The 17,684-nt window shown below is 46.6% G+C and overlaps 1 protein-coding gene across 1 annotated transcript in view; it reads right to left on the reverse strand.

Annotated features, from left to right (window-relative positions):
• The window catches only part of LRFN2 (leucine rich repeat and fibronectin type III domain containing 2), a 193,951-nt gene that overhangs the window by 41,420 nt on the left and 134,847 nt on the right, over window positions 1-17,684 (reverse strand). The window lies entirely within an intron of this gene.

Here is a 17,684-nt window from a genome sequence, read left to right on the forward strand (position 1 = left end):
GGGTCAGGAGGCAAATTCCTAATGCACTCACCCAGAGCTTCCTCCCTCATATTAACTCTCACTGCTTAGGGAGTGGCAGAGAATGGCATGTGCTCAGGCAAGACCTAATCTCTTCCATGAATCCCTCTAATGCAGTTTCACTGTTTCTCTTTTCCTTAGCTTCTATCACCTTCTAACACACTATGTAGTTTACTTATTTATGATGTTTACTTATTGTTTCCTGTATCAGTCCTATATGCTCTAAAGAGGGCAGGTACTTTTGCCTGTTTTACTAACTGCTATATCCCAATTACCTAGCTCAATGCCTGGAACACAGTAGCTGCTCAATAACCATCTGTTGGATGGATGGATGGATGGATGGATGGATGGATGGATGGATGGATGGATGGGATACCATACCATTGGTTTATCCAATAATTGAGTTTGAAAGGATGTTATGGCTGTATTTTGAGACATAATTTTACCTTCCTAATTGGTTTAGGCTTAGCATGAAATTAAATTGAACCAGCATTCCTTAAGAATGATGTTGTAGACAAGAAGAGAGTTGGTGCTGAGAGACTCCAGGGTCAGTGGGGAACTGTTTCACCAAGGAGAATCCATATAGTTCATGAATCTTTGAGAATGTGGGAAGTGAAGAAGGAGGTATGATGGGAGGCAAAGGAGTGAATTCTGAACCCTTTGTAAGCAATTAGCCTCTGTCTGGACCCTCACATACATTAGCTCTTTTGGACTTTAGGAAACCCCTTCAGAAGGAAGGGATTATCTATACACAGATGAGGATTGCTCATGGCCTCAGAGCCTCCTTTGGATCTTTACTCACAAGTTACCTTCTCCCAGAGGCCTTCCCAGACACCCTTCCATGACCATCCCCGCCCTGCTCCACTGCATAGCCCTCTGCTCTGCTCTCTATTTTCTCCTTGAAACTTATCTCTATCAACCTACTCTATGTTTTACATATTTGTCTTCTTTATAATTTGTTCTTTTGCTCTAGCAGTAAAGCCCCAAGAAGAAGGCACCTCTTTTTATTCACCACTGCATGCCTAAAGCCTAAAGCGCTGCCTGGGACATAGTAGGTGCTTTTACAAGAATGACTATGTAAGAAAGAAAGGAACAGAAATCTGACTCAGGTCTTTGTGCCTCCAAATCTCAACAGTTTCATCACTATCCCATGTTGTACTAAATGTGGCCTTATTGATGTAGTGCTTCTTGGGTCTTTACTGCTAGAGCAAAAGAACAAATGATAACCAGTTGAGGTGGACTTTTGGAAAATCATGCACACTGATTGTGTAGCACTATGCAGACCAGCATTTCTCAAATTGCCTTTTTTTTTTTTTTTTTTTTTTGAGACGGAGTCTCACTCTGTCTCCCAGGGGAGTGCAGTGGTGCACTCTCGGCTCACTGCAACCTCCACCTCCGTGGTTCCAGTGGTTCTTCTGCCTCAGCCTCCCAAGTAGTTTGGCCTCCCAAGTAGGTGGGCACACACCACCATGCCCAGCTAATTTTTTGTATTTTTAGTAGAGATGGGGTTTCACCATGTTGGCCAGGCTGTTCTCAAACTCCTAACCTCAGGTGATCCACCTGCCTCGGTCTCCCAAAGTGCTGGGATTACAAATGTGAGCCACCATGCCCAGCCCCTCAAATTGCCTTCTAAATGTACTAATTACAGTTCTGCAAAAATGGCTTCTAAGGCCAGTAAGTTGGGGAAGCATTGCCTACTCTTGCTTTCTCTCACAATAGCTCTATGCGCATGAGCAAGTTTAGAAGAACTGAGAAATTCTGCTGCAGTGAAACACTAAATTAATGTTTAATTTTGCATTACTCCTATTTCTTTTTACTATAAAGACATCCCTTTTTAAAGCAACAGTTATATGTGTATATATATGTGTGTGTATATATATATATAAATAAAGAGAGAGACAGAGAGATTTTATATATATATAGAGAGAGACAGACAGACAGAGACAGAGAGACAGAGAGAGAGAGAGACAGATTCTTGCTCTGTCACCCAGGCTGTAGTGCAGTGGCACAATCCTAATTCATGACAGCCTGAAACTCCTGGGCTCAAGTGATTCTCCCACCTTGGCCTCCTAGTAACTACAGGCATGTGCCATCATGCCTGTCTAATTATTTTCATTTTTATTTTTATTTTTGTAGAGTCAGATTTTGCTATGTTGCCCAGGCTGGTCTCGAACTCCTGGCTTCAGCCTCCCCAAATGTTGGATTTACAGGCATGAGCCACCTCGCCTGGCCAATATCTTGTGGAAGTAGAGCTCCATAGCTCCCAGTTTGAGGAGCACAGATGCAGAAAAAAACTAGTTTATTTTATTTTTTATTTATTTATTTTTTTTGAGACGGAGTCTCACTCTGTCGCCCAGGCTGGAGCACAGTGGTGCTATCTCGGCTCACTGCAAGTTCCGCCTCCTGGGTTCACGCCATTCTCCTGACTCAGCCTCCAGAGTAGCTGGGACTACAGGCACCCACCACCACGCCCGGCTAATTTTTTGTATTTTTAGTAGAGACGGAGTTTCACTGTATTAGCCAGCATAGTCTCGATCACCTGACCTCATGATCCGCCTGCCTCGGCCTCCTGTAATAGCATTTAAAAAAAAAAAAAAAGATATGTAATATATTGAAAAATCTATTCCTATCATACACTTTATTATGCATATTTGAATTCCATTATGCATATTTGAATTCCATTATTGTTCCTCTTTAAGGGTAACTCTCCTACCCGAGACCCTTTAAGGGCCAGAGGCTTGCCCTATATTTCATCTGGAGAGAGCATCACTGTGAAGTAGAAATATGATGTGAGCCAAAAACGTGACTTCAAATTTTCTAGTGCCCATATTTTTTTAAAAAAAGTAAAAAGAAACAGGTGAAATTAACTTTGATAACGTATTTTATATAACTAGCTATATCCAAAATATTATTTCAACATATCATCAATATAATTATTAATGAGATGGCTAACTTTTTTATTTTACAAAGTCTTCAAAATCTGGTGTGTATTTTACCCTCAGAGCACATTTCAAACGCTCACTAGCCATATGCGGCTATTGGCTACCATACTGGGTAGTGCTGCACAGACCAAATATATCCTGTCACCTGTTTTTGTAAATAAAATTTTATTAGAACACAGGCATGCATATATGTTTACATATTGCCTGTGGCTTCCTTTGTGCCACCGTGGCAGAGGTGAGCCATTGCTGCATATAACATGTGGTCACCAAAGCCTAAAATATTTACTATCTTGTCCTTTACGAAAGAGTTTGCTGACCTCTGTTCTATAGGATATGTGTTTTTTTTCATCTTCATCATGGGCACCTTCATTAAAAGTCTTGGCCAAAGTTCCACACAGCTCTGCCCTGGGGTCCCCATAAGCACCTGCCCACCCTGCCAGTCCCTGTTCTCACCAAGCTCCTACCTAAGGTAGACCAGCTTCACCTTACCCAGACCCCACCAGGTCACAGGTGTTGATACATGGAAGCTTTCCACCTGCCACCTTTCCAACTTGCTCTGTGCTCTAATGTGTTCTGGACTTCTTGGTCTCTACTTGCTGGGGCCTCATAGAACAAAATGAGGATCTTCTCCATTTGCACTGAGTCTTGAGTTTTAGTTACACCTCCCTATGACTCATTGTGGTCACAGAATGAAGAAGGCTGACATTTTTTTGGCTACGGCACCTGCTCAAATATAGTTGAGTGGTATTCTCTATACCAATGGGAGCACACGAACAGCCACAGCCACATCCAAGGATGTCCCTTGCTAATTAATCAAGAGGTGGTTGAGTGTGTGTGTGTGGCAGGGGGTAGTGTTCTATGGCCCCATGGGAAAGGCCATCTCTCTTATGAGCTCTTATCAATAAATGCGGCAGTGTTCTAAGTCCAGACAGCACTTCCCAACATTTTCGAGTCCCGGCACACAGGAAATAATATTTGTCAGGTGATCCCCTAGGCCCAGGGGCGAGGCTGTTCATGGCCTGTGCTGAATATCTTCCACTGTCTCTCCAGATCCTCTCTCCCACCCCCGCTGCCGGCTCTGCATTCTGGGAGGCTGACCCATATGGGCTGCATCTGTGCAGTGTAGATGGACTGCCTCCGCCATCCTTTGCGCCTTTCTACCCTTGGCTGTGTCGCCTGCCCTCTAATAGAGACAGCAATGGCAACAGCAGGCAAAGAAGGCCCAGCTACTTCCGGATGCATATCCTGGAGCTCAGAGGCACAGAGCCCATTGTTTCAAACAGTTGTGTCCTTGTAAATTATGCTAAACAAACCACATTTTAAAAAAAGTTTGTGGAGGATTAACAAACGTCTAATGAATTCAAATCTATGACATAATAGAGCTGGGTAAATATATTTTAAGTAATCAGCATGGAAGATTACTGACAGAGAAGTGACTATTGAATCTTAATTAAAATTGTATTCTGAGAACTGTCACTTAATATATTGTTCTAACAGCCAAACAAAAGGCGGTTTAAATCCCAAGTTGGGAGGGAGACAAGGGAACTGGATGAATATGTGTAATTAGTGTGTATCTAGGGTGCAAGGCCTTTCTCTTTGGGGCCAGAATTTGGACAAATGCTGGAAAGAGGAACTCCAGGCCTAGTTCCCTCTAAGTATCTTAGGGTGGTGTAGGTGGTGGAGGGGAGGAAGGATATCCTCCATCTGGGCTCACAATAGAACATTCAGAAGCTCATAGCCACATGGCAATTGGGGAAAAGGGCTCAGACCAGGAGCAAAGAGATAAATGAAAGTGGGCAGGAGGGGCAGTGAGATTATTTGTGGGCAAAGCTGAGAGAGGTGTGTGGGGATCAGAAGCGAGGCTGAAATGGATGCTGGTATCAAATGTCAGAATCAGCCTTCATAGGAGGAATCCATCTGCAAAGGAGTGAGAGCTTGTCTGCCCAGAATGTCTATGAGCCTGCGCTGGGGGGAGGCAGGGTGGCAAACGGAGGTAGATACAGGGGAGCAGGGAGAAGAAAATCAGTCCCCAAAATGAACCTACAGCATTCCAGAAAAGCAGTCCAGTCTTGGGCATTTATCCAGGATAGAAACAGTATCTCCTCCCTTCCTTGACTGGGTTTCTTCATGCAGTCTTCACAACCCTACAAGGTGAGTGCCACCATAATTGCACAAGGCACCCTCGTGCAGGCAGAAAGAGGTGTTCCTGCTGGCCTCTGGTAGGGTTCCCTCATCTGAGCAACCTCGTGCAGTGAGCAACTTGCCCCACCCTACCTTGTGGCCCTGAATATTCTCATCCCCATTTTAGCTACTGGGAAGTGAGGTTAAAAGAGGTTTGCGCCTGTCTAAACTCCCCTAGCTACCCTGGACAGAACCACAATTTAAACCAAGATCATCTGGCTCCAGGCCATGCTTAGAGTAAAGGAAGCCCCTCTGGAGTCTTCCATGTGCCTGGCGTGCAGAGAGACTGGCTGCCTCCACTACGGGTTTGCTTAGTAACTGGTGGCGAACCAGCTGCTTGGCTACATGCGGGCACTTGTGTTTCCTGCTTAGGGTCAGGCCTGGAAGGGACGCTGGCATTCTCGGAAGTAGAGAGGCCTAATTGGCCCAGAAAGACCCACCTGTCGGGCCCTGATAATGGCGAGTCTCTCTCACACACATACACGTGTTCAGAAATACATACTGGCAATAATAAATATAAAGTTGTGGAACTAGGCTCTTGGTTTGTAATAAAAGCCTTCGGATGTGATTTTACATTTAAAACAAAAGGGAGAAACAAAGATGATGACAGAGAGTGGAAAAATAATGAACATGGCGGCAGAAAAGGAAAGTTCTTGTTCCTTGGCTTGACCACAGGCTCTTCCTGTAGCCAGAGGCTTCCTCCCCTCACTCCCCTCCCTGGGCTCTGCCTCCCAGTCAGAACCACCTCGAGCTGCTCCAGACAGAAGAGGCAACAGTTAGCAGATGGCTGGCACGATGTATGTGATATCTCTCCACCCTGATTTCCATTTAAAAGATACCTTAGCAACCAGCCGAGGAGCCACCCGCCCCTAGAGCCTGTAAATCAAGTAAGATGCCTGTCTCTGCATCAGGTAAAAAGAAATGGCCCCTCCAGGGTGCTCCAGGCCTGGAAAGTGTGAATTAATAAGAGTGGGAGGGGTTGGGATCTGCCAGGGAGAGGCAGCCGCCTGCAACTTCTTTCCAGACTTCCCCTCCCAAAGCCCCACTGCTCCCCATAAATCACACCACTCAAGGCGAGCCCTGGAGGGACCAGTTCTGGAGAAAGGGGTGGGGAAAGGAAACTTGAGTTCCACTTGGACGGGGGCATACAAACCCAGAAACATGCTGCTTTTCTGATTTGGGAGTTGCCGGGGGGTGAACGCCGCCAGCACCATGTGCCAGCTCCAGTGTGAAGCCTCTCTCCCTGCCCTGCTGTCTCCAGCACATCCACCTCCCTGCAGGGTGCCCACAGACTCTCAGAAAGTGGCATTCTGAGGTTTCATCTAAGAGGTAGCATCAGTCAGTTGATTTTTAAAACCTCCTTTCCAAAGCCTCCCTGTATAGAGATTCTTCTAGAATCATGAGAAGAGACAGCAGAAGCAGGCTCAATGAGTGTGTGTTGGGGTAGGAGAGGGCCCCTGCTCCACAGAGATCCCAGTCTGACAGGGGAGGAACAGCACTTGACTTCAGGGACCTCCTAGTTTGACCTTGGAGTCACGGTTTCTAATTTGAAGGTAGGGGGAAAAGAGAGAAAGAGAGAGAGAATCCCCAAGCGAGCCTCCCGCTCTCAGAAGGTTCTAGCTTAGTGGCTGCAGAAAGACACCCACACAAGATAGGCAAGAACATTCTCTGTTCTTTCCCCAAACAAAATCTTGGGGACAGGAGCCACATCCTGAATCTCCAAACTTCTTCATAAACCCGGTAAAAACAGCAGTCTGGTAACACAGACAACAGGAAAAAAAAAAGACAAAATAATGTCTAAAACATCAAAAGGGCAGAGTGAGCCCATTAGGCTCTTTTTAAACTTCTATTGTGCAAGATAAGCAATTGTTATCATAAGTAAGTTATTAAGCTCAGAACCGCTTCCCCTCTGTTCTCAATGACAGCATTATGCCTCTGTGTTAGCACGTCCGTGATAGCTTTTATTGTGTGGCAACATAGTTATGTGTTTGCCTGCCTTCTACCCTTGTGCACCTGGGAACCCCTTCTTGGCAGGGATTGTATATTGCTCAGCTCTGTGTCGATGGTAGCAAACCCAGTACCTGGCACTGAGTAGGCACCGGGGATATGTTTGAGGAGAGAATGAGTGAATGAATGAATAAATGAATGAATGAATGGATGGATGCTCCAGCATGAACAGACACAGTAGCCCTTGACCCCTCTGACACCCTGTGCCCTCTGACTCAATGCAAATGCATGCTTGCACCTCTGGGGCAGGCTGGGTGTGCTAAAGAATTATTGCCCCCAGAGAATAGTCCCCAACCAATGCTAGTGAGGGAAATAGAGGATAAATGCCTCAACTTCCTCACCTCCTGGGTGGGACAACTCCAAGGCACGTTCTACATAGTCTTCTAGAAGCCCCTAGGAGGGCTGAGCCTCAGTTGCCCTTCCCAGTCACCTGCTCCTTAATGCACTGTATATGGGCCTCCTTCCTTTCCCCATCTCATTTCCCCACTTCTGTTCCCTCATTTCCTGCAATCATTACCCAAATAAACTACTTACATTCAAATCCTTATTTCAAATCACTGTTCCATTTCTGGGGAATCCAGCTCAAAGCAAACTTCTTAATTATAACTGTCATTATATAAGGGACCAACTAGCTGAGCTTGGGCCACTGTAGAAACGTGAGATGCAGGGAAATAAAAAATAATCTAAAAACCACGCACGTTCTTGTTAATAACTAACAAACCCTAGCAACTTTCAGAGGAAGGAGACCTCAGTTCACATACCAATGATTGGTAGTAATAGTTTAATGGAAAACGTCTTCTACCCAGGGTATTCACGACCTGGGCTGTGCGGCACTCGCCGTCTGTTGTCTTGAGACGTGTGAGCCAATGTGTGAATGAGTGTCTGTGCATGAATGGAGGGAGGCCTATGCACGGATGGGGTGAGGGGTGTGAACGCGGAGGCTGGAATGTGAATGGAGAGGTGTGTGTGTGAGGAAGATCTGTGCAATAGTGGGCGTGTGTGACTGAGTGCTCCTGAGGGCGTGTGAGTGAGGGGGCCTCACATGAATGGAGGTGAGTGAATGGGTGTGTCCCTTGATGGAGGGCTGTGTGGGTAAAGGAGAGCCGGGTTTCACCAGTAGGGGCCTGGATGTGAGTGAGTCCGCCTGAGGAAGGGAGAGGGAGCACAGCTTGTTTGTTCAGCTTTGATGGAAACAAATGCTATTTTCCTGCTGTGTTGTCAACTTCGAATGCATTAATCTTCATGGTTGCCTGTGATCTGTCCCTGCTTTGGGGACACAGACAACCCACAGGCTGGCAGCTCTCAGCATCAGTTTAGACCTTAGGCTGCTCCTCCTCTCCCTGCCTATCAGCCTCCACTCCAGCCTACAGGTGTGAGTACGTGGGGGCTCTCGTGTCACACAATGAGATTTTTGCTTTGAATCAGTCATGACTTTGAAGATTTTTTGTCTAAACTGCCCCGACCCCCAACACTGCCCATGTTTCAAGCATCTTTAATTTTAATTTAATTCTCAAGCAAGGCTCCAACCCTAGGAACCTGGATGGAGACCAGAGTTCCTGGATGGAAACTTCTCACCCAGAGGGTGAAGGTGGAGAATGCCCAGGGATGCATTTCCAGTCACCAGGGCCTTGCCGGGCCTTTCTCCCTCGCCCAAGGTCTTCCCCAGCAGATCCAAGTGCCAGGTTCCAGGCCTTGTTATCTCAACCCCTTACTCCGTCCGGTTCTGAATCACAGAACACCCCAGTTCACTAACACACCAGCACCCTCTGCCCTCCAAGGGTCTCGGCCTTTTACTAGTACCCATCCAGGAGCAACCTCAGTGCAGGATCCTCTCTAGGACGGGGCTAATGAAGGGAGCAGTGGGGTAAATAATGCAAAGTGGCAGATAATCCTAAACTCATTTCCATTTGGCTGGGGAATGTTCACTCTGTGATTTACTCTCCTCATTACGGTTGGCCCAGGTGAAAATTAAAATAGGCTTTTCTTTTTCAACCTACACAGGATAGAAGATAGGCAAAGGCTAGGAGGCTAGGTAGCATCAAAGGTCACTCCATAATTACAGGCTGACACAAGACTTGAAAGTTATTGCAGGTAGGGGTTGTATTTCCTTCAGCAGACTGGGGCTCCTAGAGGACAGGGCTGAGTCTCCCCTCAGACTGAGACCCTCTGAGGATGGAGCTGGGGCTCCCTGAGGATCTCCCCTCAGTCTGGGGCTCCGTGAGGACAGGGTTGTATCTCCCCTCAGACTGGGGCTCCCTGAGGATGGGACTGTGTTTCCCCTCAGACTGGGGGTCCCTGAGTCAAGGCTGTTTCCCCTCAGACTGGGGCTCCTTGAGGGCTGAGTCTCCCCTCAGCCTGGGCCTCCCTGAGAACAGGACTGAGTCTCCCCTCAGACTGGGGCTCCCTGAGGACAGGGCTGGGTCTCCTCTTAGACTGGGATTCCCTGAGGACGGGACTCTGTTTCCCCTCCGACTGGGGCTCCTTGAGAGGACTGAGTCTCCCCTCAGCCTGGGCCTCCCTGAGAACAGGGCTGGGTCTCCCTTGAGCCTGGGGCTCCCTGAGGACAGGGCTGGGTCTCCTCTCAGACTGGGGCTCCCTGAGATTGGGACTCTGTTTCCCCTCAGACTGGGGCTCCTTCAGACAGGGCAGTATCTTCTTTCTGTATACCAAGGATAAGCCCAAATTTCTGCCTCCTGGGTCTGAGGCTAATATGAGCAACGTCCTCCTGTTTCCTCACAGCCACCTCTCCTCACTGCATGGAGACCTGCTGAGGGCCTGGCCTCCCTGAACACCCCTTCTAGTTGTGCAGAGCTGGGCCTCAGCAGGGCCTGGCTAGGCTGCGTCTCTTGAGCATCATGTCCTCAGGCTGCTCTGGGGAGAGTCTCATTACACAGGCCTGCAGTTATCACCCTGCCCTGTTATTATGTGTGTGGTGTAACATTACGCATAGCATATTTAATCTTGGGCTCCTAATAAGCCCTCTTATTATTAAAACAAAAATAATTTAGAAAATCAAATTTCCTTCCTGAAGGGCGTTTGTGTTTCATTTGCCTGTTTGTGGGCGGTCAGGCAGGGCTGCTGCAGTGGAGAACAAGTTACAGACAAAGGATCTCATGTTGTACCAGCAAGGTCTGGTCTTTCCTTGGCCTTGGGACAGAATCCTCACCTGTTGACCAGCCTGGGCTTATAGGAAACCAAGATGCACAGAAACAAGACGACTTTTCAGCTGTGACTACCTTTACTGTTTTTGAGCCCCCACAAATTATTTCAGTAAACATAATTCATAGAAAATAGCCGCAATAGGGAAAAGGCCCATTTGGGGGATTCCCACAATAGGCTGCCCTATCTCACAAGCATTCGCCAGCTCTGAAGTATTTCCCAAGCAGCCGCGAAAGGGTCAGGATGAGTACGGATCCGGACTTCCAGGGCCTTTGAGGGCAAAGAGAGGCTAGGCCTATATGCCATCTCTATCCCCACGCACATACTACAAATGCTTCCCTCAAGACCAGGTATCATCCAGGCCCTGGATCCTTCCTCCCACTTTGCAAAAGGCAAATGGAGCAGAGTCTCCCTGCCTGTGGCATTATTTATTGTTCTCCTGTGTCCCCACAGTTCTGGGGAGAAGAGGTAGAGACACATTATCAGTCAGGGGCTTGAGAGGAAACAGATGAGAGAATCCAAGCAGTAGCTGAAGGATGTTTGATGAAGGGACCATTTAGAGAGACATGGGCAGGTGGGGGAACAAAGAGGAGGTGGTGTAGCACCCAGGGGGTGGCAACAGAGGGGAGCTACCCAGCCTTCTACCCCTAGCCTAAAGGGACAAAGGTAGAGGGCAGTTTCTAGAACTCAGCCAGGGCATAGCCATGGGAGAAGACTTGTCCAACAGGAGGATGCAGCCCTAAGTAGACAGACACAGCTCACTGATAACCTGGCACTGGGAGGGAGCTGGCCGAGGGAATTAGCCTGTCTCTTTCTCCACCCTCTTACCACCTGCTGACGCCTCCCAGTGGCCAAACCCAACGAGAGGCCAAGGGGTAAGGAAACGTGCATGCAGTTGTCCGTACAGGTCAGCCTACCCGGGCACAGAGCAGGGCAGTTAAAGGTGGAGAGTTTATTTGGAGGAGCAAATAAATGAAAAATAACTAGCACAGACAGGTAGTCCTTCTCTCTTTTCAGCTTTCTCAATGAGTTATTGGATAATTAAGGCACTTGGAAGTATAGGAAAATGAAGAAGGGAAAGAAGGGGGAGAAGGAGAGACAGACAAGAGAGATTAATCCATTGGAAACAACAAACCCACAGACTCAAGAGCAGTAAATATGAATTCAATTTGGTTTTGCCATTTACAGAACCCAGCCTTCTAAAGAGTTGACAGGCCGATCAGATAAAAGCCGCTGTTGCCACCAGGACAGCACATTTAAATTTTTATTGCAAAGACCAGGCTCCATTACCCTGGGATTTGCTCTCTGCATTCCTAATATTGTCTTTCTTCGGGTGGGAATGGGAGTATCCTGACTCTCGCTTACAACCAGATACAGCAGGAAGAGCATGCATAGGAGTTCCATAAGCTCGGTCCCTGCACTGACCCAGCCTTGAACCTCAACAAGCCACTCCTCTTTGTGCCTCAGATTCCTCATCTGGGCAATTAGGCTGGATGGGGGTCATCAATTCAAGTTTATTTCTAGCCCTGGTTTGACTAAATGTTGGCAAGGAGCAGTGAAGACTCAGAAAACCCTAGCAGTTCAGTCCACCCTGCCCAGTGTCCCTCTCAGTCCTCAAGTCCAAATAGGGCTTCTTTTTCCCTGCTTTGCAATTTTTTGCTTCTCCATTTCCTCCTGCCTCTGTCTTCTTCATCATTTTTTTTATTACCTCCAGTCTCCTCCCTGGTGACTTTATTTGCTGTCAAGAGCTGGAACATTGCAGTCAAGCCCTTCCTCCTTCCTGCACCCCCTCCACCTCACCCCATGGGGACCTGCTTTACTCAGCAGCAATGATTCAACCATTCAGTTAGGCTTCTGTCAAGCACCAGCCCCACATGGGCATGCAGACATGGGGTGGTGGAAAGAGCTGGATGGGACATCTTCCCTCTTCTCAGGAGGAGCTTACAAACACATACCTGGATAGGAGCAATCCAAGGGAGGAGGCAAGTATCTACAGGGTGTCTGGTGTTTCACACGTTATTTCATTTAAACCATTCACTAATGCAATACCATCTGCCCATTTTATAAGTGGAGAAATTGAAGCTTAGGAAGCTTCCACACCTTGTTCAATAACTTATGACAAAAGGCAGAGTTGGAATCCCAGTGCAGGTATGCCCTAGCCCCTCCCAGATGACACTGTTCTCAAGGCCGAGAGCAAAGGTGTTATGGGAATTCTATGGAAGACTCCCCCTCCAACTAAGGCAAGGGAACGCTTCTTGGAGCAGGTGGTGCTGATTGTGGCCTTGAATGGTAGGTGGTAGGATTTCAGCAGCTTGGGCCAATTGTCTTAATGAGGACATTCAAGAGGGAAGAACAAAGATTCAAGGTATTGTGATTGGAGAGAGGTGGATCTGCCAAAGGGGGACAATTACAGGAACCTTTTTTTTTTTTTTTTTTTGGAGACAAAGTCTTGCTCTGTCGCCCAGGCTGAAGTGCAGTGGCACTATCTCGGCTCACTGCAAGCTCCACCTCCCCTGTTCATGCCATTCTTCTGACTCAGCCTCCCGAGTAGCTGGGACTACAGGTGCCCACCACCACACCCGGCTAAGTTTTTGTATTTTTAGTAGAGACGGGATTTCACCGTGTTAGCCAGGATGGTCTACATCTGCTGATCTCGTGATCTGCCCGCCTCGGCCTCCCAAAGTGCTGGGATTACAGGCGTGAGCCACCACACCCAGTTACAGGAACCTTATAAAGGAAGTATCTTCAAGAGGCCCCGGCTTGAGAAGTGCTGTCTTAAGAAGCTTGACTTACTGGCAAGGTGGCTAGTGGTAGGCACATGGCCTCTGGGGTCCAGCCACTTTGTAGAACTAAGGCGTCCCCTCAGCTTCAATCCTGGCTTGCCTCTTTCTGGCCCAGTGGTCTTGGGCAAGTTGCTTGACCTCTCAATACCTCAGTTTCCTTACCTGTAAAATCGAATAATCTTATAAAGTTGTGAGGATTGAGTCAATCCTGTAAAACACTTAACCAGGGCCAGGCACACAGTAAAATCTCAAAACAGTGTTTCCCATTACAGTTCTTATTAAGTGCACTCTCTTTAAGTTGTGACTGGCTGTTCTCAAGGAGAAGCTTTAGTAAAGAATGAATTTTAGATTGCCACCAAAATAAAAAGCTGAAATGTAAAACATATTCATAGAACTCAGCACCTCCTGGGGACCTCACCACTAGTTTAGGAAATTCTGCTGTTGTGGGTTAGATGGGCAGGAATAGAGCCGTGACTAGGAAACAATAATCAAATCTTCCTCCAGCCTGGCTGCTCCTGAATCCAAGATCAGGCTGGGTGTAGTTTGGGTGCAGGAGGTCTCCTTGCCCAGGAGAAAGGCAACCAGCAGTGGAGAGATTTTTTTAAATTTTTAATTTTAATAAAGAAGCATTCCAAGGCAAAAGTGGCTAGGGCCCACAAAGGTGATAATGCAGCCCTGCTCAGGGGCACTTTCTGGGCACGTGTTATGGGGGATACAGAGGAGAAAGGATCTCCCCCTTCCCCGCTGCCCCTGCGTTCCTCCTGTCTGATCATTATAGGCTTTTTAGTAACTCCCCGCCAGCAGCTTCCTCACTACCAATGGCCTTGCCGGCACAGGTTCATCAGGCTTCTGTCACTGGGGCTAAGTGTATTTATTGCGCTACATCATTAGCGGTGATACGTATACATTGAACACCTGCTGTGCTGAGCTCCATACAGAGTCTGAGTAAATAGTTTCTTTCTGTCCTCTGGGAGGCTGCAATCTATCAAAGGCAAGACAGAGTCTGCACAGAGGAAGACACAAAATTATCTTCTTCCAGTAGGACAGAGAGATGTCTAGGCAGGGGACAAATGACAAAAGCAAAATCTGCCCTGTTTCTCCTTCAAACTAGACCTCCCAGAGAAGTGGGAGCTGTGTCCCCCCTCAGACTGGGGCTCCCTGAGGATGGGGCTGTGTCTCCCTCAGACTGGTCCCTGAGTCAGGGCTGTGTCTCCCTTCAGACTGGGGCTTCCTTATGACAAGGCCACACATTCCCTCATTATCCTATTAGTTTTCCAAGAACACGGTATTTCTACTTTCTCTATTCAAGGCAAAAGACCCCACCAACCTTCTCATTAACCTCAAGCAAAGCATGTTCCCACTGTATGCTTCAGTTTTCCTGTGTAAATAAGGACATCAATTACCTTTAAAGTTGTGGTAATGTTATGACATTAACCTCAAACTCAGAATTCTGCCTCACAGGCTTTCTTCTTTCCCCAAATTCGGCTACCTTTAACATCACCATAGGCAGAGCTGTCACCATCCCGTGATGTCTTCTTCCACCTGAACTAAATGGGGACCTGAGTTCAGAATCTTTAACAAGTTTTTTCCCAAGCCTTTATTTTTCTGTGAACTTTTCAGAAGCTGAAAGACTTGACTTTAGCTCAAATAATTCTCACTCTTCATTACTTCAAATGTAGATGATATCGTCATCATCATCATCAAATGGTGAACACATGAATGCTGATTCTATGCTAAGCATTTTCTGCTTTAACACATTTCATCTTCCCACCCACCCTAAGAAGTGGGTGTGGTAATTATTTCTATTTTACAGATAAGGTGAGGCCCATCAAGGTGTTTAGATGATTCACTCTGGGTGGCCTACCTAGTAGGTGGACCCTCATCCATCTGGGCTCTCAAAGAGCTCTGTAGACATTGCCAGAGTCTAGGGACCCTATGACTGACCTCTGTTCTCCTCCATTAGAATCAACCAACAAAATGTACACAAGGCTCTAGCCAAACAGCAATCACTTTACCATCAAGCACTGATATTAACTGATAATTAACCAAGAAAGAATGGGGAGCATGCCCTGGAGTTTCAGGGAGGGAGGCCCAGACTTTAGGTGTCAAAAGCCATGAGAGCTCCTAGTAGGGCAATAGCCTGTGAGAGACCGGGAGTGTGGGTCCTCCTGAGCAGTGTCCTTCACACCCATGAATCCTTCTTCCACTCATACCCATCACTTGGCCTTGGGATTTGTGGGCTTGCTGAGTTAGGGAAGCAGCTCACACCTTCCCACTATGAAGAGGAGAAACAGAGTCAAGTGCTTGGCGGAGGCAGTGTGTTTTGTGGTTCTCCTGCAACCCCCTGGGTTTAGTGCACCCACCAAGTGCGTGCTCCCCTCCAGACCCCACCTCTGGTAGCCTCAGATAGGGTGAAAAAATAATTATTTTAAGAATCAGAAGATCAGGGCGAGCCTGAGGCCAAAAGAGATTCGCGTCTGCCAAAGTAATAATGATACCCAACAAATATATACAAATTGTAAATTTACAATTAAACATAAAAATAAAAAAAAATGAAATATTTGCATCTTCCATCAGCCCTAATCTTTTGGATTCTTCTTTTGCTGCAATACTCAAAAAGATCAAATACATAGATGGTTAAAATATTAATGGCTGATTATCTTAAATGAGAATTCTACACTGCCTTAACCAAAGGACTGAATCGCTAATGAATTTTTAGGCACTATCTCCTGACTTGTGGGGGCAGTGTCTGGAGAGATTGCAAGGCTGGGAGAGTCTAATTGTTGCTCTTAATTCACACCATATACATGTTTCCTGTCCTTTGGCAGAAGGCGGAGCCAAGGAAGCGGAACACTTCTGGCTTCAATTCCCTTGCAGAACTGGAGATTGAATGGAGGAGGCTGGCTGGAGGCTCTGTGGGCTGGGAAAGAGGTCCTGGGCCTATTTTGCCAAAGGGAGGAAGCAAGGGCAGTTTCCTTCTTTAGTTAGGAGGGGTAATGGGAAGTCAGGCTGGGGACTCAGAAGTGTAACCAAAGCAACCAACTCTTCCTTGATATGCAGCGTTGTGCTCTTCCTCTATGGGGTGACTACCACAGCCTCTTGGTTGTTTCCTAACACCCATTTTCCTATTCTTCCCCTAGTAAGAATCCTCAATTGCACATGGTGAATATAGTTAATAATAGAGTATTGTACATTTCAAAATTGCTAAGAGAGCACAGTTCAAACGTTCTCACCACAAAAGTGTTAAGTATTTGAGGTGATGGTTATGTTAACTAACTTGACATAATTATTCCACAATGTGTTTATAAATCAAAACATTCCTTTGCACCCCATAAATATATACAAATTGTAAATTTACAACAAAATATACAAATTTTAAAAAGAGAAAAGAAGTCCCAAGTATTATTTGGCCAAAAGACCACCCCCAAATAAAGACTATATTTCCCAGCCTCCCTTGTACTTAGTTGCGGCCACGTGACTTAGTTCCAACCAAAGGGTTGTGAGGAAATGTCTACTATATGATGACTCACAAGTATCCTTAGAGAAAGGTCATGCCCGTCTTTGTTCCTTCCTGCTTTCTACTGATTGGAATGTAGATGGGGTGGGTAGAGCCTGAGCAGTTATCTTGGACAATGAGGTGGTGGTCAGGTGTTGAGAATGCAAAACAATAAGATGGAAGGAACCTGGGTACCTGGTGACCATGGCACCACCATATAGCCCTGGACTTCCTGCAGTTTGTCTCTTTTTTCATTACAACTTTCTATTTTAAATAGTTTAAGACTCATAAGAAGTAAAAATAGTATAAAGGGTTTCTATATACTCTTCACCCCATTTGCCCCATTGGTAACATATTACCTAGCCATAGCACAATTGACATTGGTACAATGCTATTCATCCAAATATAGATCTTATCTCTGTATTTGTTACTTGATAGAGAAATAAAATTCTGTCTCATTTGGGCTACTTTGCATTGTTTTGGTTTTCTTTTTTCTCACTCACAATGAAATCTATTTCTAACCGATATGAATTTCCAAAAAATATAAGGTGGCATCCCAGTCCCATCCCTGAGAAATGGATATGGTAGGCAGAAGGAGCTGATGCAGATGCAAGGAACTAGAAAAACTTCAGGACAATGTAGAAAAGTTTTTTGAAACAGACAGAGATACAGGACTATCAAGTCATCCTTTCTTTCGATGGTGCTGAGAGAACTGTTCTCTCCAGCCTCCTTACCCCACCACTGACTTTGCATCCTTGCCTCACCTTCTCTACCTCAGTGCTCACCTTTATTGTGCTTGAACCACCTGCATATCCACATCTTACCTACCCAGAGCTCTGCATCTCCCTGCTAATTCTTGGAGACTTAAGATTCTCATTAGTATTGCCAGCTCCTGGCCCATCAGAGTCACATGTCGGGAGAGAGGAGTGAAGGCGGGTGACATTTGTTGGTATTTTCAACTCGGGTGAAAACAAACAAATTGCACTGAAGTTAAATGTCAAAGGCCCCTGAGCATATTGCAAGGGAGAGAGGGAGGGAGGAGCACCTCCTCACAGGGGCAGCCTTCTCCTTGTCCCTGGGTGGGGGTGCATGGGGGAT

This window comes from Theropithecus gelada, chromosome 4 (genome assembly GCF_003255815.1).
Source record: "Theropithecus gelada isolate Dixy chromosome 4, Tgel_1.0, whole genome shotgun sequence".
Lineage (NCBI taxonomy): Eukaryota > Metazoa > Chordata > Mammalia > Primates > Cercopithecidae > Theropithecus > Theropithecus gelada.